The sequence below is a fragment of the Heteronotia binoei genome, chromosome 4, assembly GCF_032191835.1.
Source record: "Heteronotia binoei isolate CCM8104 ecotype False Entrance Well chromosome 4, APGP_CSIRO_Hbin_v1, whole genome shotgun sequence".
Lineage (NCBI taxonomy): Eukaryota > Metazoa > Chordata > Lepidosauria > Squamata > Gekkonidae > Heteronotia > Heteronotia binoei.
This window is the reverse complement of record NC_083226.1, coordinates 43,606,991-43,634,120: the sequence shown is the minus strand read 5'-3', so window position 1 is coordinate 43,634,120 and position 27,130 is coordinate 43,606,991. Positions and strand designations below refer to the sequence as shown.

The following is a 27,130-nucleotide window of genomic DNA, read 5'->3' as shown; positions in this document are numbered from 1 at the left end:
CAGGTCTTTTACTGTGACTCTCCTCTAGTCACACACAGCCCCGTGGCTGTCTAAATAGAGTGAACAGTGAGCTTTGCTTCTCTTGAAGACTCTCCTCAGCTACTGTCTCAGCTCCTTCTCAGACCAACTGCTCTCTTCAGCAGTCTCCCCCAGACTCCCTCAGACACTAACTGCCCTCAGCCATTAGCTTTCAATCACCTCTGAGAGTTCCGAGCACTCTGGCCCCCACCCTCAAATCACCTGACGCAGGCTCTATGCGTCCTTAGTTTTCTTGTTAACCCATTCATTACCATCACAGACCTCTACTCCAAATGTTTATCCAAACCCCTCTTGAAGCTGTCTATGCTTGCAGCTGCCACCATTGCTTGTGGCAGTAAATTCACTCTTTAAGTCAAGTACTTCCTTTTATCCAGTCTAACCCAACTGCTCAACAATTTCATGGAGTGCCCACGAGTTCTTGTATCGTGAGAAAGGAAGGAAAGTACTTCTTTTTTTACCTACTCTATCCCATGCAAAATTATGTAAAGATCTATCATGTCACGCCTCAGTTGTCATTTCTCCAAGCTAAAGATGCACCAAAACTAAACTAAAATGTACCAAACACTCCCTATAGGACAAGCTCACTGTGTCACAGAAGGTTAGTAATTATAGGTAGTTTCATCCTTCAGAGCGTTTATTCCCCATCATGATTCATCTTCTCACTGGAGAAATCCCTGGTATGCTTCTCCGACACCCCTAGATTCCCTCAAACACAGTTCAAAAGCCAATAAGTTATCAATTCAGACAGCAATGAAAACCAGAAAAAAGTGCCAGAAATGTGGACTAAAGGAGTATTCTGATGTCCCTTGTCACCAGACACTGCTGTAAATTTTGTAGTCCTTTTAATGAAGTGGGAGGAAAAGGAGAAATGTGAGCTGGGACTGCCACTGTTTCTCAGCCTACCCTGCTTCATAGGGCTTTTGAGAGGATGTCTCCTGCACATAGATAATAAGTATTCATGTTAACAAATCGAGTTGTTTTCACAAAATGTATGGTCTGGGTGCTGTGATGGAGTGCCCAGAGGAAATAGAGGGACCTGTTGTGGTTCTTGGCACCACTTTAAACCATCCGAAGTGTGTCACTATTTCCTCAATACTCCTCTAAATGGCCACACTCCAGGTGTCACAGAATAGAGTCAGACTTAGGTTTATAAGTCACTACAAAAGTCATCACCTTCTTTTCAAAAGGCAATTTTGAAATCAGACTGTAGAAGAGCTCAAATGGAAAATTCCACAATAACAGGATAAGGTTACTGCACGATTTTCTTTGCTGCATCTTGCGCCCAGTGAGTGTAACAAAACATTCTACAAGATGCTAATGGCCTTAAGATGTTCCAAGATACCTGTTTTACCCCCAACTTCCCCCCCCCCATTTATAACATCCAAGAGTTTAGAAAAATTTGAAAGCTCACACACTGTGTAGCGTTTTGGGGGGCGTTGGTCTTTTGTGTTCGTAATGTATACCACCACATTACAATTTGTGGTTCTTACAGAAAAAGGAGGAAAGAACAAAGGATAAGCTGGTGAAATAATTTACAGTGTAGCATCAATAAATATTCTCTTTCAAGGAAGTTATACTTCTGCCTTTATCATAAGAAGATTTCCTGAAAAATTCAGGTGAAAATAATATTGGCACTTCATGTCAATATCCAGCAGAGAACAAACAAACAAAAAAAACCCAGCTTTAAGGGGAAAGAGAATATAGCCGATATTAACCGATTTTTGTAACATACACTACTTCATCCAGTAGGAAATAAGAATCATTTTTACAGCAGTTCAGCATGATATTTATAATATACAGTGTGAATACAGAGAATGGCCATTTTGATAGATATCACTGAAAAGTCCTTTGTTTTTTAAAAATACTATAGGCTATTTCTACCAGCAAAATAATTACTGAGGGTTCAGAATTTAATAACATCAATATATCTAATTCTCAACTTGGCCCCAAATGTGGATATGAGCTGCCATGAAGAAAGAACATCTTTATGCAAATTTAGGGGAACCTGCAAGTTGCAGATAAATCTGAAAAGTTAAAAAAGAGGGCTTAAATTCCCACCAAAAAAAAAAACCAGGGGAACATGGTTGGTTCTTAAGCAGACTATGCACCTCCTTCAGCCTGGCCTTTTCCATCCTCCCCACATTAGGGGCAGTAAATGGATCACAATGTCTGGCAAATGCTGCCACAAGTGGGCAGATCAAAGGAAGAGGAGAAGTAGGAACCACCTCCATCTCCTGACTGCTGTGTGAGCTACAGGGCTTTTTTTGTAGCAGAAACTCCTTTGCATATTAGGCTACATCTCCTGATGTAGCCAATCTGCCCCCCACCCCCCCACCCCGAGTCTCACAGTTTCCCCATTTGTCAAATTTAAGCTTATTTTATTTATTTTTTAAAAAGATTTCCCTCTTTGCTAAGTGACAAGCGTTAAAAGTCTCTATTCTGCTGTTAATCAATCAATATGCCACCACAATATAGTTGGCATTTAAGCCAGTAGAGCTAGTATGGTGTAGTGCTTACAGTGTCAGTATCTGAGAGACCAGATTTTATTCCCCATTCTGCCATGGAGGCTTGCTGGCTGACTTTGAGCCAGTTGCACACTTCCAGCCCAACCTACCTTGTAAGGATAAAATGGAGGGGAGGGGAATGTGTAAACATATTTGGGTTCCCATTTGAAAAAAAAATGAGGATGGGGAATAAAGTAAAATAAATCCATACTGCCTGCAGTACCTGCCATCTACCCTTGTGATTAACTCTATCAGCTCTGAAATGCTAGAATTGAAAGTTAAAAGTGAGAGAGCCCTAGTCTATTTCTATTTGGGAAATGTCTGACTCTGCAGTCCTAAGAACAAAAGAGCAGTCCTGCTAGCTGGATCAGGCCAATGACACATTTAGTTCAGTATCCTGTTTCACAGAGTGGCCAACCAATCACTAACTACATCCCCAGCATTGAATAAAGAAACGTTTTCTTTTGTCTGTTCTGAATCTATGGTCCATCAACTTCACTTGATGCCTTAGTATTATGAGACAGGGAGAAAAGTTTGCACATTCGCTAAAAAAAGTAAAGACAGTCCCCTGTGCAAGCACCAGTCGTTTTCGACTCTGGGGTGACATTGCTTTCACAGCGTTTTCACGGCAGATTTTTTACGGGATGGTTTGCCATTGCCTTCCCCAGTCATCTACACTTTCCCCCCAGCAAGCTGGGCACTCATTTTACTAACCTCGGAAGGATGGAAGGCTGCAGGAAAGCAGCATGTATTAACAAAGATACACCAACTCCTGAAAACTATTCCAAAGACTTAACTGGTAGACAATGCTGCAGCAAGACTATTACTTAGTCACATCATACCAATCTGAAAGAATTCAATAGGCTGACTATTAGTTTCTGAACTCAGTTAAAGGTGATGGCCCCCATTATCCAAAACTGTCTGGAATCAGAATTACCATCTGCCATATGTTCCTGCCTTATAATTACAATCTTCTGGACAGGCCTTGCAAATGGGTCCTCACTGGCTGAACTAAGATGTGCAGCCAGAAGATAAAGGAACTTTTCTATGATGATGCCCCCCAGCAGAATTGTATCTGGTGCCTAGCCTTACCAGATCTAGCTGCCAAAAGAAAAGATTCCTTTGCACTCTGGCTTTAACTAAGGGTTTACATTTTTTTTTTAAAGTTTAGGGTCACAGGCTGGATTTTATTTTTATTTTTTGCTATTATTTTAACAGTTAATTTTTTTTTTTAGCATTTTCCTTTGTAAAGTACTTTTATGTTTTATGATAAGGAGCTGCCTCATGAACTTGCAAGAATGAGAATGTGAGATAGAAAATACTTAATAAATAAATAGCTGGGAATGTTATCCCTTCACCTGTGGCATAATGAATACACAACCAAGGCTATCCATTCTTGATGGGGATGGGGGGGCAAGAAAATGGAGCTCCAACAATTGTTCAAACATGGCAGGAATAGTTAAGGCTCAGAGAGCTTTGCAGCAGCCAATCAGAGACAGAGCTTCCTGTCTGCCTACCAGATGTTCTCCATTCCCCACTACTGCTCAAATTAACAATTTCCTGGCAAACACACACTGATGGAACATGGATACAGAATTGCAGTCATGATATTAGTGCAGAACAAACAAGTTTCAGCAGAACAAACAACTAGCCAGAAATGGTTCTCTACACCAACACCAAAATGGCAGGGGTCTGAATGCTCATTGATTTTCCACCCTTGTAATCATGAAATATGCACAAACATAGAATGCCTTTTGCTTTCTGGACAGTTCAAGTTCTTTGACACATATACAAGAGATGCTATGTTTCTTTCTCTAGGAGACACTGAACTTGTAGCATAAAAATTAATTTTACAAAAACTGTCAGCTATATTCACTGCACCACCAAGTGATAGGCATCATTAACCAATTAGCAGGAGTAGCAACTGTGATGCAGTTGTAGTTTAAAAAGTGTTCAAGGGCAGCACCGCACAGATGGTGTTATGGTAATCTAATCTAGAGGTGACCAGAATGTGAATAACTGTGCCACAAGCATTTCCCTTGTGAAATAGATGCAGATGGCTTCCCAACTGTAGATGCCAAAAGGAACTGCATGCTGTGGAGGTCATATAAACACTCAAGGTCAAAGTTGGATCACGCAGTACTCCCAAGCTGCAGACCTGGTCTTTCAGGGGGAGTACCTTGTGATCCAATGCAGCCAAGAAATCACCAGTTTTTAACCCTCATGCAACACTCTGGGGAAAAATCTTGGGTGAGATGTTATAACACAACAGGTCATGTATTTATTACTGAGACAATTTATCAATATTTGTGACCTCAACACCTGACAGCACAAATGTTTGTTTCAATCATGCCCAGGACTAAGAGGCATTAAATTAAGGTATTCCAAGTCCTGTCTGGGAAGCCAGTCCCAGACAGTTGTGCTGGAGTATTCCTGCTCTGGCCCATGGCTGTTGGCCTGAGGTGTTCCACAGGGTTCAGTCTTATCCACCATGCTATTTAATACTGCATGAAACCACTAGGAGAGGACATCAGGGGTTTTGAGCTGTAGTGTCACTGATATGTATTTGATACTCAACTCTGCCTTTCTTTTCTACCAAATTTTGAGGAAGCTGTTAATGTTTTAAGCCTTGGAATCAGTAGCTGGCTAGGTGAGAGTGAACAAGACAAAACTTAATCCTGACAAAACAGGGATGCTCTGGGTGTAGAAAGACATGCCAAGAACTTGAGAACTCCGTCTTGGATAGGATTACACTTCCCTTGAAAAGCAAGCTTTGGGAGTGTTGCTCAAGCACAGTGGTCACCTTAGAAAATTAGGTGGTTGCTATAATTCAGAGTGGTTTTGCCCAGCTATGTCCATTTCTGGCTCAGTTGATCTAGTCATAGTGATCCATACCTTCCTTACATCTAGACCGGACTACTGCAATGTTCTGTACTTAGGTCTACCCTTGAAAAGTTGTTTCAGGACTGCTGGGTGAAGCCACTTTTCAAGATCATGTGACCCCAAATCTTACAGCAATCATACTAGTTTCTGATCTGCACCCAAGCCCAATTCAAGGTGTTGGTTTTTACCTTTAAGGCCTACATGACTTCGTATCTAATGGCCTGTCTTAGCTCAAACATTCCTGCCCAGAAAATAAGATCATAGGGAGAGGTCCTCTTCACTGTCACCACTGACCAAAGAAGCTCATCCAATCGATACATGAGAGAGAGCCTCTTTAGTGGTAGATCCAAAGATGCAGAACAATCGCTGCAGGGAGGTCTGCCTGGCCCCCCTCATTCTCAATCTTAAGGAGGAAGCTGAAGACAGATTTATTCATGACAGTATTGATCAGTTCTTCTGCTTAATGGCAGTTTTAATTGATTTTCACTAGTGATTTTTATGTATGTTATTATTTACATAGTAAGCACCCTTGAGTTCTTATAAGGTAAAAAAGAAGAAGAAGGTAGTCCCCTGTGCAAAAGCACCAGTCATTTCATGACGTTTTCATGGCAGATTTTTTACGGGGTGATCTGCCATTGCCTTCCCCAGTCATCTACACTTTTCCCCCAGCAAGATGGGTACTCATAAGGTAGAAAAGGTCTAATAAATATTTTAAATAATATTAAATTTCAAAATCCCATATGTATGTAGTAATTACTACCAGGACTTGCTTCTGAAAACTGCTGGGCTCTCAATGCACAAGTCCAGCATACTCACCTGAACAGGACTGCAGCTATCAAGAAACAAGAAAATTAGCACAAACCTAGGGCCTTTTGTTATAAACAGTATATATAACTTCAATGTTATTTAAATATATGTATTTATTTTAAAATGGTTAAAAGCATTTAAGGGCCCAACATTAGCCTCATTATAAATTAAAATGCATAAAAAAACAAGTGGAAAGCCCTGACCTGGATAGCCCAGGCAAGCCCAATCTTGTCAGATCTCAAAAGCTAAGCAGAGTCGACTCTGGCAAGTACTTGGATGAGAGATCTCCTTGGAATGTTAGCAGTCAAGAGGACAGGGACAGGCATTATTCAGCCACCTCTCTAAATATCCTCCATGCCCCTAGGAGGGGTCAGTCACCAGAGGTCACCATGGCTTCCAGGTGCACACACACATGCACACACAAAAATACAAAATATCTTGCCAGAAAAACCAAATGGAAGCCAATGCTACTGGATACCTTTCTGCCTTAAAAGGCCTTCTTCAGAGACCAAGCATATTGTATATGCACAGGCTCATTATACAAACATTTATCAAACATATGTAGGGCCAAAAGTGTGTGTGTGGGGGGTATAATAGATGTAAATTGGCACAAGGCTTAAAGATAAATTCTCTTGCAGAAAAGTCTTATGTCCTAGTCAAAAAGATGTGTTGAATAATGTTTCTATTCCTCCCAAATTTGGTCCGAAAAGTACAGATGCACATCCTTGATCAAAGCCATTGTAACATAAATTGTGAGCACACAATCTGTACTTTGTGCACATAATCTGTACTTTAACTAGGACATAAGGCTTTACTGCAAGAAAATGGTCACTTTGGAAGGTGGGCACCATGGCTGATTTCAGCAGGGATGCCCCAGATTGGCAAATGTTCACCGCCTTAGTTAAAAGCCTGGCGGAACAGCTCTGTCTTACAGGCTCTGCAGAACTGCAAGAGTCTACACAGGGACCTAATCTCCAGTGGGACCTTGTTCCACTAGGTAGGGGCCAGGACAGAAAATGACCTGGCCCAGGTTAAGGCTAAGTGGACTTCTTTTGTGCCAGGGATCACCAGCAAATGTTGATCCATAGAGTATAAAGATCTCTGGGGGGTATTTGGGGGTATATATTATATGAAGATATCTAAAGAAGAAGCAGGTGGCATACTACACAACAGGAAGTTAAAATGCTGAGGGGACTAATAGAAGAAATGAGAAGGGACTCATCTGCTCCAACTACCTTTTACTCATAGTGCCTTGACTTAGACTACAACTGATAATAGAAGGACATACACCCACATTCAGTACTACAATAACTGGAGCATAGAAAATATATATTGCACATTACAAGCCTTGTGCAATGCTCTGATAGCTGCAGTGTCGTCGTCGTCCCCCCCCCTCGCAATCCTGCCCCCGTTTGCTACCAATTAAGATGTCTTCAGGCCAAGGGCTTTGATTTTGCATTCATCTGCAAGTAGCCAGTGGGCAACAACATAAATAATACATTAAAAATACAACTGGGATAATGACGACAACTTGTTATCCCAACATATATCCCATAATGCTTGTAGAAATACGATGCAGTAAATGCCTTGGTCGCATAAATATGAATCACATATTTTTCTAACTAAGTCTAAAGCCAAATAGAGGGGGACTGGACACAGATTTATGTCTCTCTCCAGAGGGCTTTTGAATCCCCATGAATCTATTAAAAGATTTTTTTTTCTGTTGAACTTCTTTTCAAAGGACACAACATGAGTCCAGCGAGTCTAAAGGCCTGAGACTTCACTATTCCCCACACACTGGCTGCAATGGAACGACAGATATTGAAAGCTGAGGGGCAAAAAGGCTATGTAAGCCATCTTGCTGCCTCCCATGTTTGACACATGGTGCCCACAGTGTGATGACACAGCACAATTTCCTTGTTCTGTTCAATGTATAATGAAGCCTGGCTCACACAGTTTTAGCAGAGCTTAACCAGCCATTTGCTGCAGGCAATAATCTGCTAAGGACAGAAGGAGAGTAGTAGAGTTGGAGTGCCTCTGAACTGACCAGTCAAATATTGTCCACTCATCCCCACTCATTTGACTGCAACCAAATATTGTCAAAGTGGCCATGGTTCAATGGGAGAGTATCTGATTTGTGTGGTGGAAGTCCCAGGTTTGACAATGGGAAAGACTTCGGCCTGAGGTGCTAGAAAGCTGCCACCAGTCGGTGTAAGCCATAATGGCCATGATAGACCAACAGCCTGATTCAGCAGGAGGCAACTGCATGTGCTCATGTGTGTTCAATATTCCACTAGGCCATCTCTTCACAACAACAGTTTATTATTTTATTTTGGTACTAGCATAATCAAACCTGTAAATTATTAATGTATTTTCTCCCCCTCCATTATTAAGTTTTTTAAATATATACATCTGCTAAATATTTCACTGGTTAGAACATTCAAGTCCAGCAGCACCTTAAAGACCAACAAAAGTTTCCAGGGTATATGCTTTGGTGTGTAAAAGCTCACTTCCAGTATCTGATAGAGTTAGCTTTGGCTCATGAAAGCTTATTCGGAAAGGGGGGGGGGGGGACTGGGTCCTTAACATGCTATTGGACTTGAATTTTGTTCTACTGCTACAGACTAAACACAGCTATTCACCTGGAACTATTTCCTGGTTAGTCTATTGGGCTTTTTTGGACCTAACAGCCAAACCTAAATAGAAGTACTTTGTAATGGCATTTTGAACCAACCTGAAAGTCAATGAAACCACATTCCAAGTGTTTTTTTCTTGGATTTTTATTTTGTTCATGGAATTAACTTTGTAATGCTGTGATCAGGAACACAAGAAGAGTTGAGCTCATAAGAACATAATAGAAGCCATGTTGGAACAGGCCAATGGCCCATCCAGTCCAACACTCTGTGTCACACAGTGGCCAAAAAAAACAGGTGCCATCAGGAGGTTCACCAGTGGGGCCAGGACACTAGAAGTCCTCCCACTGTTACCCCCCCTCAAAAAAAGCATCACTTCCCCCAGACAGAGAGTTCCATCTATACTTTGTGGCTAATAGCCAATGATGGACCTCTGATCCTTATGTTTATCCAATCTCCTCTTGAAGCTGTCTATGCTTGCAGCTGCCACCACCTCCTGTGGCAGTGAATTCCATGTATTAATCACTCTTTGAGTGAAGTACTTCCTTTTTTCCATTCTAACTTTACTGCTCAGCAATTTCATTGAGTGCCCATGAGTTCTTGTATCATAAGAGAGAAAAGTACTTATTTCTCTTCCTTCTCTGTCCCATGCATAATCTTGCAAACCTCTATCATATCACCCCTCAGTCATTTTAGCTCCTTTCTCATATCACCATTTTCTGGAAAACACTCAACACCACAAAGCTATCTTTGTATCCAGTGGTTGAGGGTGATAGAACATTGGCTTGGGGAGCAGAAAGTGAGATGTTTCACTAACAGCAAGAAAGTAAAGGGTTAAGCAGCTTTGCCACTCTTCCACTGTTGATTACAGCCCTCCAAAGTTGCTTTTCTATTTCAAAATCAGATGGAACATTCCTCTCAGCTGCATCATCTACTTGATACCCAGGTGCATTCTAAAAGTCATTTCATCTTCCCCTTCCTTAAATTTCTCTACAGCCTGAAAAACACATCTTTACATATATTTTCAGTCCCTGAATTGCCATCTCTGAATGATCACAGATGTCCTAGTTGGTGAGCAGAAGCATCAGGATTATAAACGACTCTGAGAAAACAAAAAAACGGGCACTGGCTTTACATTCTCTTCTGCACCAAAAGGTGTGTGGGGGGGGGCCTAGACAGAGCTAATGCATGTTTTCAAGTTCTGTTCCTAGAAGGAGTGAAATATAGATGGAATATCAACAACAAGGGAATTCACAATCCCTACGTGGGAGCCACTTAAGGACACTAAAGCAGCTGCACAATCCATTCATTCCAGCAGAGTCATGAGAATTCACTGGCTATCAGTCTGCTAATCTGTTGGGAATCATGACTACAATTCCTGACATAAATTGCCTTATATGCCCTCAATCTAGCATTTTTGCCATTTTTCAACCATTATGAAAGTTTTTCCTTTCCATTCTGGCACAAAGTGTTGATGGTTTTAGCTAGAGGATAGGGAGGATGCATGGCTCCAGTTAAAAGAGAAACCCGGTGTCTCATCCTCTCCACTATTTAGTAATACCAAATGGCTGATGTAGTGGTCCTTTGTTTCATGATTTTCTATCCCCACATTAATTTATTGTGTGCCATTTGGACAGAAAAGGAGGAAACAAGGAAACTTGGATAAAGCTTGGGATTAATACACAGCACTTGGGAGAGAGGAGACGGCGACATGATGCTGCTGGTTCTGACGGCAAATATGCACCCTCCATATCATCACCTGGAAGCAGACACATGGTTGCTTTGCTTTCCCTACTCCACCCAGGGAACATCCATCTTTAAGAGGCAAAGACCCTGTCTTACTCAATTGGGAAAGGAATCTACCAGCTCCCAATGCATAACCTATCTTTTACAGTTCATAAATGAGACAGACAAGGCTATCCTGTGTTTTTACTTCGCACTCTTTTTTACTACCTTTTCTTTCCCCATGACTTCCCAGTCTTTCTTCAGGCCATTTCCTCTTCCACTTCTTAACAGTCAATGCATATTTAAAATCCTCTCCCTCTTCCCTTTGCTCATCAGACCTGACATATCTGGCTGGAAGCACTCTTTGCACGTCTTTCAGGTTAGCTGTGACATCATGAGATGTGGCTGCTAAACTTGCAGCTTGAAAGACAGGCAAGGCTCTTGCCTGCCCTTCTGACAATTTGGTCCTCCACACAGCATAAACGGGAGGGACAGAAGATTTCCGAGGCATACATATGTAGTATTTGAACCAGATAAGCCTTGGGCTCCAATACAAAAGGCTTTGCCTTTGCCTGTTTAATACCATCTGCCTTCAAAATGTCATGTCTTGAAGTTATGCCAGGCTTCTCTTAAAATGTGCCAATGTGCCTGGAAAACTAAGTAAGCACTGAACGTAGCCCATGCTATGTTAAAATCAGGGTTAGGGAGTTATAATCATGAGACAGCCAATGCTTTCTGCAGTGTTAGGATCTGATCACAGAAACACTGGCTGGACTGAACTTAAGGAGGGGGAAAAGAGGACAATATCCAACCTCCCTGTTCCAATGCATGTGATATGCATAATTCCTCGGATATTTTGCCCAAACACGAACTTCTCAACACACCTTGCTATCTTGGTGCCAGTGTTCCCTCTAAGTTGAGTTAGTGTGAGCTAACTCACAGTTGTTTAGCCTCTGGCTCACACATTTTTTTGTCTTAGCTCAGGAAGGATGGCCCCAGAGCAAACTAATTTATGCAGTACCAAATCGCTCCCTCACAACTTTAATACCAGTAGCTCATGGAGCAGAATTTTTGCTCATGAGACTTCACAGCTTGGAAGGAGCATTGCTTGGCGCCCCTATAAAATTCAGCCCATGTATACTATGATGCACCACAACTGCAGAGCAGGGAACAAAGATGCACCATACTAAGTTGCCTGCTGAGCATAGTGTTCTAGAAAAATCAGGCAAGTGAGCTATCATCTCATTGACCTCACTTCTGCCATACCAGTGGGGAGGGGAAAAAGTTGATTTAGGCAGTAGAAAGGGCACAGCTAGTTTCTAGGCGGAGGCACTCCAAAAGTGAGATAATATATTAACCTACATCTTTTTTTAAAAAATCCAGCTGATGAGGGAATCACTGTGAGAAATAAAATGATCCTGAAAAAAAGGTAGATTTCATGAGCAATTTAACAAATTCAGCATTCAACAAACATGAAAAGGTTATTATTGGGAAAAAAGAAGGGAAACCCTAGTGTTTTATTTGTATAAGGTAAGTCCAAAGTCCAAAGTCAAAATGCAAATGAAGCCCTGCCACCAGTCTCAGTGCCCATCCTGAAATAAGCATTTGAGCCCGAGTACTTGATCTGTGACTTGCCTAAGGTCCACACTACTGGAGCATTGTGTCTCATTGCCCACCAATATGTTAACTTCACCCAGTAACCCAGAAATCACTCCTATTGTCCTCATTGGGATTTGCAATCTCTCAGTCACAAGGAACCTCCCAAAAAGCTTTTCTTGACTCACTATTTTGAAACTGCTTTTATATGATACCTTACAGGTGGTAAGCCATGGACGTCTGATTGCAGAACCCTGATCAGCAAGTTCTGGATTCAAACTGCTTGGTCCCAGAACTCACACAGCAACTTTGTACCACTCATTTTCACCATACTCTCTCATACAGAGGTGTTAAATATAAAATGTGTTATTGTTCATATAATGTCTTGCTTGCCATATGCCAGCCTGAGGGAGATAAATGCCTTTAAGAAACAGAGGAACAAGAGAAAAAAGATGGCCTCCATGGTGATGCTCAAGGAATTTCCTCATGTCTCTATGGTCTTAATCTATATATTAGGGGAAATTCCTACAGCATCAGGCAAAAGTGATGCCACATTATCTCCAAAATCCACCACGCCCAAGCACCAACACCACCAGCATCTGTTGAGGCAATGCTTGCAACCTTAGTTTTCACACATGTCCTAAGCCCCCTTTGAAGGAGGATAGGGTACAAAAGTGATGTTATTTTTAAAAAGGTTTGCTATGGTTATACTTCTTGAAATGGTGGCCCATCTTTTGGACAGTGACTGCCTTCTCTTTTTAAGATGTACCACAATCTATTTTGGGTTTGCTCCATTTTAATGCAGCCATCACTGTTAAAGCAGACTACATCTTAATAAAGCATGTGTAATTCTTTCATATCACCTTTTTAAAGTTTTAAACAAACAAAAATGTTTCTACAAAGGGTGCAAAGCATTCAATATCCTATGATATGAACATAAGAAGAGCCCTCCTGGATCAGACCAGTGATCTATCTAGTCTAGCATCCTGTCTCATACCATGGCCAACCAGTTATTCTAAAGGGCCAACAAAAGGGCATAGATACTTAGACCTTCCATTTATGTTTCCCACTGGCACTGGCATTCAGAGGCTCTATGCCTTTGAACATGGAGGTTTCCTACTGATAGTCCTATCCTTCTTGAATTTGTATAATCCCCTGTTAAAGCTGTCTATGCCTGTGGCCATCACCGCATCCTCTGGAAGCAAATTCCATATTTTAATCACTCATGTAAAGTGGTATTCCCTTTTATCTATACTGAATCTACTGCCCATCACCTTCATTGGATGCCCTCAAATTCTAGTATTTGGGGAGAGGGAGAAAAGTTCACCAAAGCATTTATTGGTTGACTGTTCAGTTGGCTAGAATAAGAATGAAAACACAATTTTATGATAATTCTTTTTAAGCCTGGTTGTCAGATGTCTTCCATCTATTGACAACAGTATCGTAACATACTGATGAAGACAAAAATCCTACAGAGAGCTAAATTTAGTCTCTGTAAAAAAAAACAAATAAACCCACTTCATGGTTTGCTACTGAAAATGAAAATATAATTGTACTTCGTGCATGTGTTGTCTTACAAGAGAAATCTTAAGCCTGTTTTAAGCAATGTGAACAAGAGTCACAGTAACTTTGATAAAGAAAACCTAATTCCACTTTATAATGCCAATGACTGCAATTTTAAAAACACCATAGAGTCCAACCTCCAAAGCAGCCATTTTCTCCAGGTGATCTGATCTTGGTCATCTGGAGATCAATTCTAATAGTGGGAGATCTCCAGGGGATGGCAGGCAACCCTACTACTTATGATTGATCCCAATGTCAATTAAGGTCTAGTATGTTACATCCTAGCATTTTGGAGAAAACACCCTTATAACATACAGTAAAATCCAGAGGGGGGGGGGACCCATAACAATAGAGAACAAAGTCTCTTTGCATTTGTTATCTAGAGATGACAGCATGAATGTTTACTGAGAAGTTAAGCCTTTTTAGTTCAATGGTACTAACTCCCAACTCTTCTTTCAGTGGCTTCTCTTCTATGCCAAGACTAATTGGGACCTCCATTTGTCAGAGAATTGTGTTTATTAATAAACTTTTTAAAACATACAATGAAATGCATTTATTGCAATATAAAGGAGCACAGGTATTACTCTCGTAAAGTCCACTTTAAGGAAAGGCCAGCACATCGTTTGCTCTCACATGGCATAATTTTTTACAAGAGCTACAATGGAACAGCCAGCAGCGCATCAATAAAAAGAAAGGGACTCCTCAGCAAAAGTATACATATTACAGCTTCAAGGTTCAAAGGGAATTGAAGATCAGCTTCTCAGAGATACACGTCTCTGATCACTTTGATTGCAAATAATCATCGTGGAGATGATTTTCAGAGAGGACTGGGAACAAAAGAAAACACTTGGCTTGCATACCTCCAAGTGAAAGTAGGTCATTGAAATGTCACTCAAAAGAACAGGTTCCATTTGTATGGCTGAAATCCACGCAGGCAACCTTAATTGAGACTGAACTAGTTTCAGTGTGGGCAGAGAAGACAAAGCAGCTCAAGGATTGCTCTATGTATTCAATAATGTTTGATGATCTCGAATAAGAAGCAAAACAGGGGAAATCTGCACAGTTGACTGACATTTACCTATTCTCATCAAAAGTGTACTATAGTTATAGGAAAATACAAAGCACCCACCTTTTAAAACATACCCAGAAATATTGAGCACCTTTTTTAAAGAAAAAAAAATACCTGTTGAGTTCTAATGCACAAATAACTCTGTTGAAATCATTTTATGTTATTTTTCAAGCCAGCTCATTAAAGCACTATGCATGTCTGTAAACTGTAATACACTCTAATTTGGCCCAGCCCCTTTCATTTACATTCTTCTCAACCAGTAGTTAAAAATACATGAACAGGGAGGAAATCACATCAGTTTAAAAGGAAGACACATGTTCATTTCTTTGCACATAAAATGCATTGAATTCAGAAGGGATATCCTCTACTATCACAATGATACCAGGTGATATCCTAAGACATGTGACACTTATGAGAAATTACATCATGCAAAAAAAAAAAGTCCATTAACCTCCCTTAAATGTCAATGGCTTAGAACAGGAACCAAGCGGCCTGACTTACTGGGACACACAAGAAATATTCATGGGAGTTGCTAAAAGAAAGCCACTTATGAACCCTAAGGCAAGACTTCAACCATGCACAGTTCAGAGAAAAATGGATATGTGTATATTATGCAAGGCCATACAATGACCAGCATCAGATGGTCATTATTTGCAACTACACTGTTAGAAACCAGCCATGCACCTCTAGAAATGAAGCTAGGAAGTTTCTAATCACCTAGCCACTAGGACTTCAGCCATTTATAACAGGAGGTGAAAAATAATGTTAACATAGTATCAGCAATAAAGCAAAGTGCTCTGAAAGAGAAGCATTCAGCATCTAGTTTGCTAACATCTAGGCCCAAACATCTGGTTCTTTCTCTTTCTCAACTGATTCAAGATCATTCCATCTCTCCCACATATCCTGGCCCTCCCTAGCTAACACAGTAAACTGAAGCCTCCCCAGTGATTTAAGTGGAAGGATGTACCAGTTTTTGGAACAGTCTGACTGAAGTGACAGCAATGGATCAATGTAATTAATAGTACAACCTGTAAGCAAATTAACAACAGTGATGCTCCCTTTAGTCTTCACACAGAGGTTACAGCTCTAGAATGTTGATGATAGGCAGCCATTCCCAAACACATCTTCATCTGCAGCACTCTCCATTCAGAGGATAATAGCCATGAAAGTGAATTCAATCCCATACTGATAAAAAGGCCATTACAACCACAACCCTACTCACTGTCTTTACAGCTTAATAGCTATGATTCAAAATGCAGATCTTAATTCATTGCCACTTGTTAAATGGATTACAAGGTTTTACAGGTGGCTTATCTGATATAGGAAAGCATCTCTGATACTTCGTATTTCCTCAGCTCTTACTATGCAGGAAAACATTTCCACCTAGAGCCCTTTCACAGAATATCTAGGAACAACAAAAAAAATGCAGTAAGATAGTGCTATTATAATGAAACACTAATCACATGAATCCACGTCACAACCTATTTACTTATGTGTTTCACATCAATGTCTCCATTTGAATGGCAGACACAGGAACTGAAGTACATTCCAGTGTTACCTTACAGTATGTGAATAAAAAACATGATTCTGTCTGTTTCCAATTGCTTCTTGAATTTTTTTTAAGCAACTGTCATAAAATCCAATAAATAGGCTTAATAGCCAAGTCACAGCACAGGGAAATATATACATGGTTATCTGTACATATTTTCATGGAACTGTTCCCTGAAAGATGTACTGCTTCTAGTGGGAACAGCAAATACAAACTGAAAGAGAAGACTTACAGAATGAGGTTCATAAATGAACTCCTCTGCAAGTTTACTACATCTTCTTTCTAATCCTTTCAAATACCGTGCACACCGCTTTTTTGTGTGGTATCTCATGTGTCTGTGGGGTGCAGTCAAATTCCTGCTGGCATAAAAGGGTGGAGGAATTAGAATGTAACTTACAACCATGCCATGAGGGACAATTCACCTTTATCCATTCCTCAAAACTATGCCCAATGCTGTAAAAATCACATTAATTCTCTTTTGCAGGTCACAGTATATTTAAGAACCACTACCATGTGGTGAGTATAACACCTATGTATTCTTACAGTGAGAGCTGAGAAGAAAGGCAGCCCTTCTACACATCAAAGCTGCAAACAGCACAAAGTGCCTCTCCTTTCCTGACGAGCCATTCAAGTTCCAGTTATATGTGAATGGAATTATTCAGTGAAGGCTCAAATGGAATTTAACCACACACACATTGCTGACCCTCAGACAATAACTTCACACAGCGTTGCAATAAAAAGACATGGCAAATAAACTTACACTGTATCTTTAAAAGTTCTCAGAAATTTACATTGAGGCTGTATTGGTAACACAAGAAACAATGTTTCACAAGCCATTAGAAATTTACAACTTTTCCAAGTAGGTTAAAACTACTCTAGTTATGCACATGTTTTTTTTTGGGGGGGGGGGGAGAATGTCAACGGCAACACTTGCAATGCAAGGAACCTCCTTTAGAAATCAGTTATATGCTGCGTGATGCAAACTGGACATCAATTAAACCAATTAAGCAGGTTGACTCTCCCCTCACATGAGAAGTATGATTTCAAAAAATACAAGTCAGATGTGAGACAACCTCACCATGATAAAGATAACTGCGATTTTTTTTTTAATTTCACTTATTTCCACCCATTTTTGCTACATTGATAGGGCTTTCTTTCTTTCTTTTAAATATCCTCCATCATCCTACTCCCATCACCTTTATCCTCACTGAACTGAGCATTTCTCTTCAAGTCATGAAGCAAATGTTAGCCTGGAGAGGAAGCCTTGCTGTTTTGGCAGCGCTGTTCAGCACAAAATATACTTCTTCATGGCCGGGTTAATAAACCAGTTTGCCTTTCTCATACTTAAAGTCACCCAAATATACACAGCAATTTGACAGGAGGCAGGAAAATGCTGTGCTACTTGTACAACTGCTAGCCTACCATCAGAACAATTTTAGCTGCCCTGTTGGCCACTGGTAGACCCTGTGGTACTGGGTCTACCTGGAAGTAACCGCATTTCTCCTCTCTGTGTCCAGTGACTGTCTAGCTGGAGTTTCCTGGCAACCTGAGACCATTCACTTCAGGGCTCATTTCCCCCACACACATCCCAAGTCCACAGTCAGGGCTAAAACGGGGTATTTTATGGGCTTACATTTGTGGCTTGAGAATCAAGAATGGAACTATTATACCCCAACTGTACACTGGAGATGGACCATAGGGTGCCTGGAGAAACCAGGCAGCTTAACAGCAGATGCCATCACTGGTTGCTGGACTTCAGATTCTGTGGACCTAAATGGGCTCACTAGACTCAAGCTTTGCCTTAAAGACATGTTCACTACCTTCTCTGATCAGGCTATAAATCCCCAGAGATGGATTGGTAAAAAGCAGTCCCAGCTCTGCCACAACTGGGAATGAAAATTGGATTTGTTATGAGATTAGAGAAAGGCAATGAAAACGCTTGAACTACAAGGGGAAGGCAAACGGGTGTGTATACAAGGATGGGAGGGTTATGTAAGCCTCAGAGTCTCAGGCAGATATAAGCAAAAAGGGAACTCCAGAACCCAGATCCCTGATCAGTGAAAGCTCAGGTGTTTTTTTTTTCTAAACTCTGTCCTCACAGAACACATCAAAAGCACCTTCTTGTCCTCCTCTCCTCTGTCCTTACAGTTCATTTCCTTGTAGCCATACCACATGGGGGGGGGGGGGGAATGGGTCAGCAAGAAACGTTTGAGGAAGGAACACTTATCCAACAGGGAATCGAAAAGGTTTTAAGGGCATCTCTTCCGAAATATCAACCAGCCCATGGAGATCTACTGGAAGGAATGGAACCGGCTGACAGAGAGGGGTGTGAGCCTTTTTGGAACGCACGCAAGCCACTGCTTTAAGAGCCGAAGAGTACCCTGCTTAAATACATACTGGCAGCAAATGGGGTAACCCAGAAGGGGAAAGAGGGGGAGATTCATCCTCGTTGTTTCATTCTCTCCCCAGGCGTGGCCGACACCGACCAAACTGTCGAGGGTCGCGTCTTCCTTTTCAGCTGGGTCTCTCTCTCTCTCGCTCCCCGGGAGCCTCTAGCGGACGAAAAAGGAAGCGCAGCGAAGACGAAGCTTCCTTCGGAGTTAAATCCCTCGCCGCTTTTGTGACTGAGCAGCTAAAGTAGGTGATTGGGCAGTTCCGAACCTCTCTCCCACCTTCCCGGGCGGGGGGGGGGGCACACACTTCTGACTGAAGGGCGAGGGTGCCAGGTGTCCCCCACACACACACGGATGGGCCCCAGGGAGAACAATGCCTTAGCATTGCGAGATGACATTTGAGGCACCCCGAAGTACAAAGCGCAAGAGAACTCCTATCTGCCTCTATTCATTCATCCATTTTCCCATCCGCAAATCTCTCCCGTATTCATTTACAAAGGCAATCACTTTGCCCCTTCGATACATTCGGGAAGGGGGAGAAAAAGAGGACGGGGGGGGGGGAGGCTTTTGCCTTCCACTTTTGTAGAGGAGCCAATACACACACCACCATGAACAAGTAGGGAAATAAAAGCTCTAGAACGAGGCAAAGAGGGCGAGACGGGCTGCTTCTTTTCCCTTACCTTGGAGGCAGTCTCAATTCTCCCGGGCGCCCTTTAAAACCAGCCCAGCCGGTCGCCACAGCCACGACCTCCCCCGATGCTTTCGCTGACGGTAAAGAAATAGGGCAACCCCACGGAGCAATCCTTACATGACCAACCCACGGGCAACGCCGGGGAAGCGAAGGAGGGAATCGCCTCGCTCTCCAACTTGGCTCGAAGCGGGCACTTTTCTCCTTTCCCCGCAATAATCCCCGCAGACGACGAAGACCCAAGAAGGGGCAAACCAGCCGCTGTCTTCCCTTGGCCGCGGCAAACCGTGGCGGCCGCTCCCCCTTAACGTCCGTGCGGCTCTCCTCCGCGCAACAGCTCTCGGGCACCGGCTTCCAGGCGGAGCTGCCGCCCGTCTCCCAAGCCCTGCCGTCCGCCCGCCTCGACGCGGCGGAAACTTTCCGGTGGGCAAAGGCAGGGCAGCGGCGGCAGCATCGAGCGATCGAGCCCCGGCCGGCTGGAAGTGAGGCTAGGCGGGAGCGTGCGCGCGTGCCGAGCCGGCTCCTTCCCGGGCCTCGAACGCGCGCCTCGAAAGTCCCGCAGAAGCAGCACGAGAGGGGGCGGGGTAGCCCGAGCAACCCAGCCGCTGCCGAGCGAACCTGGCCGGCTGCGGCACCCCCAGCGTGGCTCTGCCGGTCTCCCCAGCCCAGCCCAGCCCAGCCAACCACCACCTTCTCCTCCTCCTCCGCCGGGCTGCTCTCAGCAGCCACTAGACTGGAGAGGCAAAAAGCCGGCGCTTAACTCTTTCCCGTCCAGCTAGCCTTTCCCGCTACTCCCACTTGGCAAGGAAGGAGTCCAGGCTGCTCCTGCCGCCGCAGTTTGCGTCGGGAGCTCAAGAGACTCCCACACTTCTCCGAGCAAGCACGCACTCACATCCTTCGCTTCGCCGTGGGGCCTCCGTCCCCGGTGTGACCCCATTTGGAACGGTGGGAAGAGAAGGGTGGCGGGCCGTTGCTTCGGGAGAGGGAGCCGAGACACCTAATGGGCGCCTTCTGCTTTGACACGAGCGTGCTTTTGGTTGACGCTCCTATTAGGAGATGGGTGGGAGCAGGTGGGACGCGCCGCTTTCCCAAGAGAAGGAGGGAAACCCAGGAGTTTTAAAGCAGCCATTTCCAGGGCTCTGTGCGACTGGCAGGCTGATGCGAAGCAGGCACGGGGAACTGTGCAGGGGCTCCGACCACACGAGAAAGGCAGTTCGGGCGGGTTTGCGCTTTGGAGAGGGCCAATGACTTGCTTTCCTCCTGCAATAGGCGCCTGCGATTCTGTGACTGGGTTTTTCCTCCCTTTTTATTTAGATTTCACAGCATCAGGGGGGATTGCTAGACTGCAGACCTAAATAGACTTCCCCAAGCCCTTTGAAGTCAGCCTGGCTTACTTCCGAATATATTTGCATAAGGAGCTGGCTGATCAAAGGTTCCTTCCCAGGTGCTTCCCCCCCTCCTCTCAATGAACCTTTCATTTGTAGCGCTGCAAATTTGGACGAAGTTGTTCTTGGCTGAACGGAACTTACGCTCTCGTTGCAGCGTCTAAAATCGCGCCACGACGGTGCGTCGGCTGCTTAGTCAGAAATCAGGAGCGTTTTGCTCACAGGTATTGGCTCGTTAGTGAATGCTCGTGGGTTAGGAAAGGCTGAGATTCGCATCTGAGAAAGTCAATTGTGTGTGTGAAATATACCCAATTAGCGGAAATTCGGTGGAACCGCAACCTTCCCTGGAGCATCGCGCCTGCGAGCTCTCTCGGGCGAAACCTCAGGCGCTCGCTTCTTGCCCTCCCCACGCGTGGTATCATTTCGGGAGTAAGGAGAAGGGGCGGGCGAGGCCACGTGCCTGTCAATAGCGCGAGTTTTGCTGTTCTTTTGCGTTTCGCCCCCCTCCTCTCTACTTTGCAATTTATCATCTTTACAGCAAAGAGGATCAGTTTTGAGATTATAAGAAAGCCGCTCTAAATTCTCCCAAGGCTATCCGCTAAAGGGGTTTAGGCCCAGAATAGCTTTCGAAGCCCAGCGTTGGGCTCTGGCTCTCATGAAAGTGACTACGCTGGGAGCAAGCCTAAACGGGTGAAGTCAGCACTAAATCCCAGTTTATCCCCTGGGAATTACTCCCGGAAAAGTATTTTTAAGACTGCAGCCACTAAGTCTTAGAACAGGGGGTGGCCAAAGTTGCTTAACGTAAGAGCCACATAGAATAAACATCAAATGTTTTAGAGCTGCAAGACAACATCAAATGTTTGAAGGAAGGAAACCGATGGGAGGGGGGAATGATGCAATTTTAACTTTTAATACATTCTCCAAGTTGCCGGCTGCCTTGGCTTGGAGAAGTGATTTACAGAGACAAATGTCTTCTTGCAAGCTGGACTTACGGAGTAACCACAACAACTGCCCTGCTTTGAAGTTGGTTTTGAGATCAAGAGCTATACTTTGTGCTGGTGACTTATGAACATTAAATAAATATGGTGACATTTCTTCTTCCACCCCAAATCCATTTCCTTTGGCCTAGGATTGCCCAGGTGGGGGTCTGGAGATCCTGGAATTACAAGGCATCTCCTGACTAGACGGAGACGGATCAGTTCCCCTAAGAGCAAATGGCTGCCTTAGAGAGTGTCATACTACACCGAAGCCCCTAGCCAGGTTCCACCCCCAAATCTCCAGGAATTTCCCAACTCTGCTTCAGTATATCTCCTGTCTATGCCATTGTTGGAATGAGATGAACACATTTAAAACTTTGTAATTACAACAACAATAATATAGTTTTCTCTATAGCCACCTCCCCAGGCTAATTGGAACGTTTTGGATTACCAGCTCAGGAACCTAAAGAGGCAGGATTTTCTCTGCCTTGGGGCTCCTTATTTATGGCCTTTGAAGAAAATGAAACAGTGTATCCTAAAATATGTTTTCACCCATATACTTCCACCTATTTGCTCCATTTTCATGTACTATATACATATTGTACAATATACACGTGATTCATTGTACATGATATTTGCGTGTATTTTAGGGACCAAATGCCTGCATTGATGTCTTTGGAAAGTTACACTTGTGGCAAATCTTATATAGAACAAAAAAGGACAGAACATAAAAAAATTACACACTTCTAAGGTTTCAAAACTTTCTTCCATTGAGGAGAAAACAGTCCACTTTGTATATAGATTTCATATTGTTACCAGTGACCTGTCTGTTTGGTGTACTGGTTAAGAGTGGCAAATTCTAATCTGCGAAAACTGGGTTGGATTCCCCACTCCTCCACCTGCAGCCACAGTTCTCTCAGAGCTCTCTCAGCCCCATCTACCTCACAGGGTGTCTGTTGGGGGGAGAGGAAGGGAAGGAGATTATAAACTGCTCTGAGACTCTGAGTGAAGGGTGGGGTATAAATCCAACTTTTCTTCTGTCATTCAGTACTCTTAAATGTACACACACACCTAAAACACAACAGTCCCAGTCCAAATAAAGCAGCACTTAAAACTATTTCATGTGCACATAAAGCTTCTTTATGTGGAGTCACAATGTTGGTCTGTCAAGGTCTATCAAGAACCAGCATAGTGTTGTGGTCAGGGAGTTGGACAGAGATGACAAACCCAGGCTCCAGTCCCCGTTCTGCCATGGAGGCTTGCTGGGTGACTTGGAGGTCATTGCACTTTTTTTGTTTCATGGGGTTGTTGTAAGGCTAAAATGGAGGAAAGGCAAGGAAAGGTCCCCTGTGCAAACACCAGTCATTTCCGACTCTGGAGTGACGTTGCTTTCGCAACGTTTTCATGGCAGACTTTTTATGGGGTGGTTTGCCATTGCCTTCCCCAGTCATCTACACTTTCCCCCCAGCAAGCTGGGTACTCATTTTACCGACCTCGGAAGGATGGAAGGCTGAGTCAACCTTGGGCCAGCTACCTGAATCCAGCTTCTGCCAGAATCGAACTCAGGTCGTGAGCAGAGAGTTCAGGCCACGGCACTGCAGAACTGCTGCTTTACCACTCTGTGTCATGGGGCCGCTTTAAAATGGAGGAGGGGAGAACAATATTGTAAGTTGATTTGGGTCAACTGAGAAAAGCAGGATATAAGTATCTCAATAAATAATACTTAAATCTCCCCCACTGCAATAACCAGCACTTCAAAGTGCTTTCAGTAGATCACAGCCCATGCTTTAATTAATTATGTGGACTTTTTTATCTCTTGTGTGTGTGTTAAGGGGCTGTTTCTGCGCTGCTGAGTGAAAAGCACATCAAGTAGAAGAAGAGATTGGATTTATACCCTGTCCTTCACTATCCAAAGGAGTTTCAGAGCAGTTTACAATCTCCTTTCCTTTCCTTTCCCTTCCCCTCAGTCTGTGAGGTAGGTGGGGCTGAGAGAGTTCTTCCAGAACTACTCTTGAGCTGAACAGCTCTGAGAGAACTTGTGGCTGACCCAAGGTTACATAAGCAGGTGCATGTGGAGGAGTGGGGAATCAAACTCAGTTCTCCCAGATACGAGTCCACACACTTAACCACTGCACCAAACTACATCAGAGGACCTATGAGGCCCTGTTCCAGGAACAGTGAGGTTGGTCTTAGAGACAGGTATGTACAGCACCTACAAACTCCTAATTAACCACTCAAAGAAAACTCACCTAAGTTTTTTTTCTTATCCTCACAAAACAAGCCTCACCATTCTCTGAATGATGCCCTATGTGACTTCTCCAGCTGTTTCTTGTTTGCTTCAGTATCCTCTCAGCTTCCCCACAATCCTGCTGGCTTTTTTACATTGGATGCTTGTGAGCTGTTTGCCTTATCATGGCTGGTATCGATATGCTACCCACACTGTAGTTCCTTATTTTGTTGCTATTTCCAGTACAACTATTTGGGAGGGAGGATGCACTAATCTCTTCCAATTTAAAGTTCACCAGTGCAATATCCTTCTTTGAAAATAAGAGCATAGCAGCATCCATAACTTGTATCATTTATCATTTAATAAACATGCCATTTGCCCACTGGAAGCACACTAACAGGCAGTTAAAAGTAGCGGGTAATTTGTTGCTGTTGGAGTGTATGCATTTGGGAAGCTGCTAGGTGTTTCTGTCTAGGAACCCTATGAAGCAGGCTGCTGTTCACTCCATTCCAAGGGGCCTATCCCATCTTCCTCTGAGTTGCCAAGCAACAGATTGAGGGAGGAGCTATCCACCGAGTTGAAGGAAGAGATTACAGACTCTGAGGAAGAAAGTTTCAGCTTTTGCTAGTTTAAACTCCTATTTTGCTCCTCTGTTTTCTGGCTAGCCCCACAGTTGAGGCTATTGCTCGCCCTGAAAATGTCTTTAAAGGAAGATGTCCATAAAAGATGCCCATAAAACCAGAGTGTGAAAGTGCAATGTTTAAGATAGGGTTGTGTGCACAAGGTGAGAAACCCAGGAGTAAAGAGCTTTCATTACATTTACAGTGGCAGATATTTATTCACAAAACTTTATAAAACAGCTACCACTGATTTAACATTGTACCAACCTCATCAACTGTGTCCCTTAGCAAACTACCACTAGGGTTCATTTTTGTGATGGAATCAAAGCATTACAGTCAATGAATAGAAACAAGGTTCTAATGTGTTCTAGACACTGAGGGAGGGAGGGCAAGTTCTTTACAGTGAAAAGGGTTTGCTTTGTGCCTAAAGCATATGAGGTACAAGAAATAGGATCACAAGAATGCTCACCTGAATGTTTGGGTCCTCAGTTATAGATCTTTAAACTTATGATGCAATGTATAACAGATCATGAGTTCTCGTGAGTATATTTGATCCCCTGATTCACTGTATATTTTAACCTAATTTCCAACATTATTGTTCAGAACAGCTAAAACTAAAGTTTGAAATGATCATAATGATCAGTACACTCATAACTGCCAGCACCCATTACGGCAGTGAGAAGAATGCAGCAATTTAACTCTCAGTAGCAGTAGTGGAGAGTCATACTGTCTTTACACAGTACATAAACCATTATTAGGGTAGGCACAAAGCATGCCTTTCTGGAGAAGAGCATCCCAAAAACCAGGTGCCACAACTGTAAAGACCATCCTTCTGATCTCCACCTTCTTCATTTCCAGTGGTGAAGGAACTGATAAAAAGGGTCTCAAATTTATGTGATAGCTGAGGCTTTACTGTGCTTCTAGAAATAGAGTTGAAATTGTAATTTGAGATTAAATTGGGAGGTTCAGCTCAAAAAAATATCTGAAGGAACTGCAGGTAAAGTTAGAACTTCGAAGGATAAAATTCATGGATTGGGGGAGGGAGAAGAAATACGTCTTATTAAATGCTACACACAGATCAATCTCAATGGGAGAGGGCATTGTGATAACAGTAGTGCCATGGGAAATTTTGCTTATCTTCTGAAAACTTTCCTGGCATCCCCAAAATATTTTGATATTTCACTTGAAGAGGAACCTCCACATTTACTTTGAATTTCACTTCAGGCGGAATCCATTTAGAGAGATGAAAAATTGCCCTCAGGAACTCTACTAGTCAGTGCTTTTTGAAATTCCTGAGATCTCTTGCCTAAAAAGACTCCCAGATTTGCTTCTGATTTTGCCTTAGATAAAATTATGTTGGTACAGGTAGTCAGTAGCTTTCCTTAGTACATATTTGGGAACATTTGGCATATATCCCGGTAGTTAGTTCTTCCAGCATGTAGCTATTTGCCAAATCAAGGCTTTAAATTAGCTGAAAAGGCACAAGCATGCTGTTCAGTTTGACTAGCGGTATTTTCAATGCACTTACCATAGAATCAATGCACAAGCTGTTTATATACCAAGTTGGTTCAACTTGACCCTGTACACAAACAAAAAGAGAGCTGCAAAGAGATGCCAAGAATGGTTGGACTTCTTCTTCAGGACTGAGCTTGGAGTTTTACCAAGTTGCAGTGATTTGCTTAATGGTAGTTTTCTTTCATTCCATCATAAGAGATTAAGGTTATGCAGACTTGTACTGACAAGCTTTTTCACAGGCAGCTGTACCCATAGATCAATTGCTACCCATGGCAGAGACAGTCATAAGAGAGGAGGTTTCCTCCTCCTGAAAATGAATTTTTTCCCCTTCTTGCTGCACTCCATATTGCCCACAGCACTGCTGCCAACCTTAGTTTTGATATCTCCTACCCACCTGCAGCACTGGGAGTCTTGGCAGCAACACAGGCGGCCTCTGGCAATTGGTAAACAAGTAGTGAATGATGATCTTGACTGCAGACCCAGCTGTCCTTGCTGCAAGGCACCTACCATCACAACGGAGCATCCAGAGTCCAAGAGAACATAAATACTACTTATGCCATATCAGATCAGGCTTCCATCTATGTTCAGTACTCTGGGTTGTCTGAGGGTTTCTTTTTGCTAGTGAGGAGTCTTAAACAGTGGTCTGCATGGGAGCATTGCTCTTCACTTAGTGGAAAGGAGTCCACGTCATTCACCAATTGCCAGTCAAATGCCTCCAAAAGTAGTCATATGTACATATTCAAATGTCCTCAAGTTGCAACCAACTTAAGGGGATCCCAGCATAGGGGCTGTCAAGGCAAGTGTGAAGCAGGGGTGGTTTCTGGTCCTGGGCGACTTCAATGTCCATGCCGATGATGCGGCCTCCACTCAGGCGATGGACCTAGTGTCTTCCATGGCGACACTGGGACTCTCCCAATTTGTTACGACTCCCACGCATCAGGCGGGGCACACATTAGA

General features: G+C 43.1%; 1 protein-coding gene across 2 annotated transcripts in view; it reads right to left on the bottom strand.

Annotated features, from left to right (window-relative positions):
* LINGO2 (leucine rich repeat and Ig domain containing 2) overlaps window positions 1-20,081 on the bottom strand; it is an 888,319-nt gene extending 868,238 nt beyond the window's left edge. For both annotated transcript variants that reach the window (XM_060237192.1, XM_060237193.1), the window contains exon 1: window positions 19,442-20,081. The gene's annotated coding sequence lies outside the window, so the exon portion shown is untranslated. The remainder of the gene's footprint in view (window positions 1-19,441) is intronic.
* Between the last annotated feature and the right edge of the window lie 7,049 nt (window positions 20,082-27,130).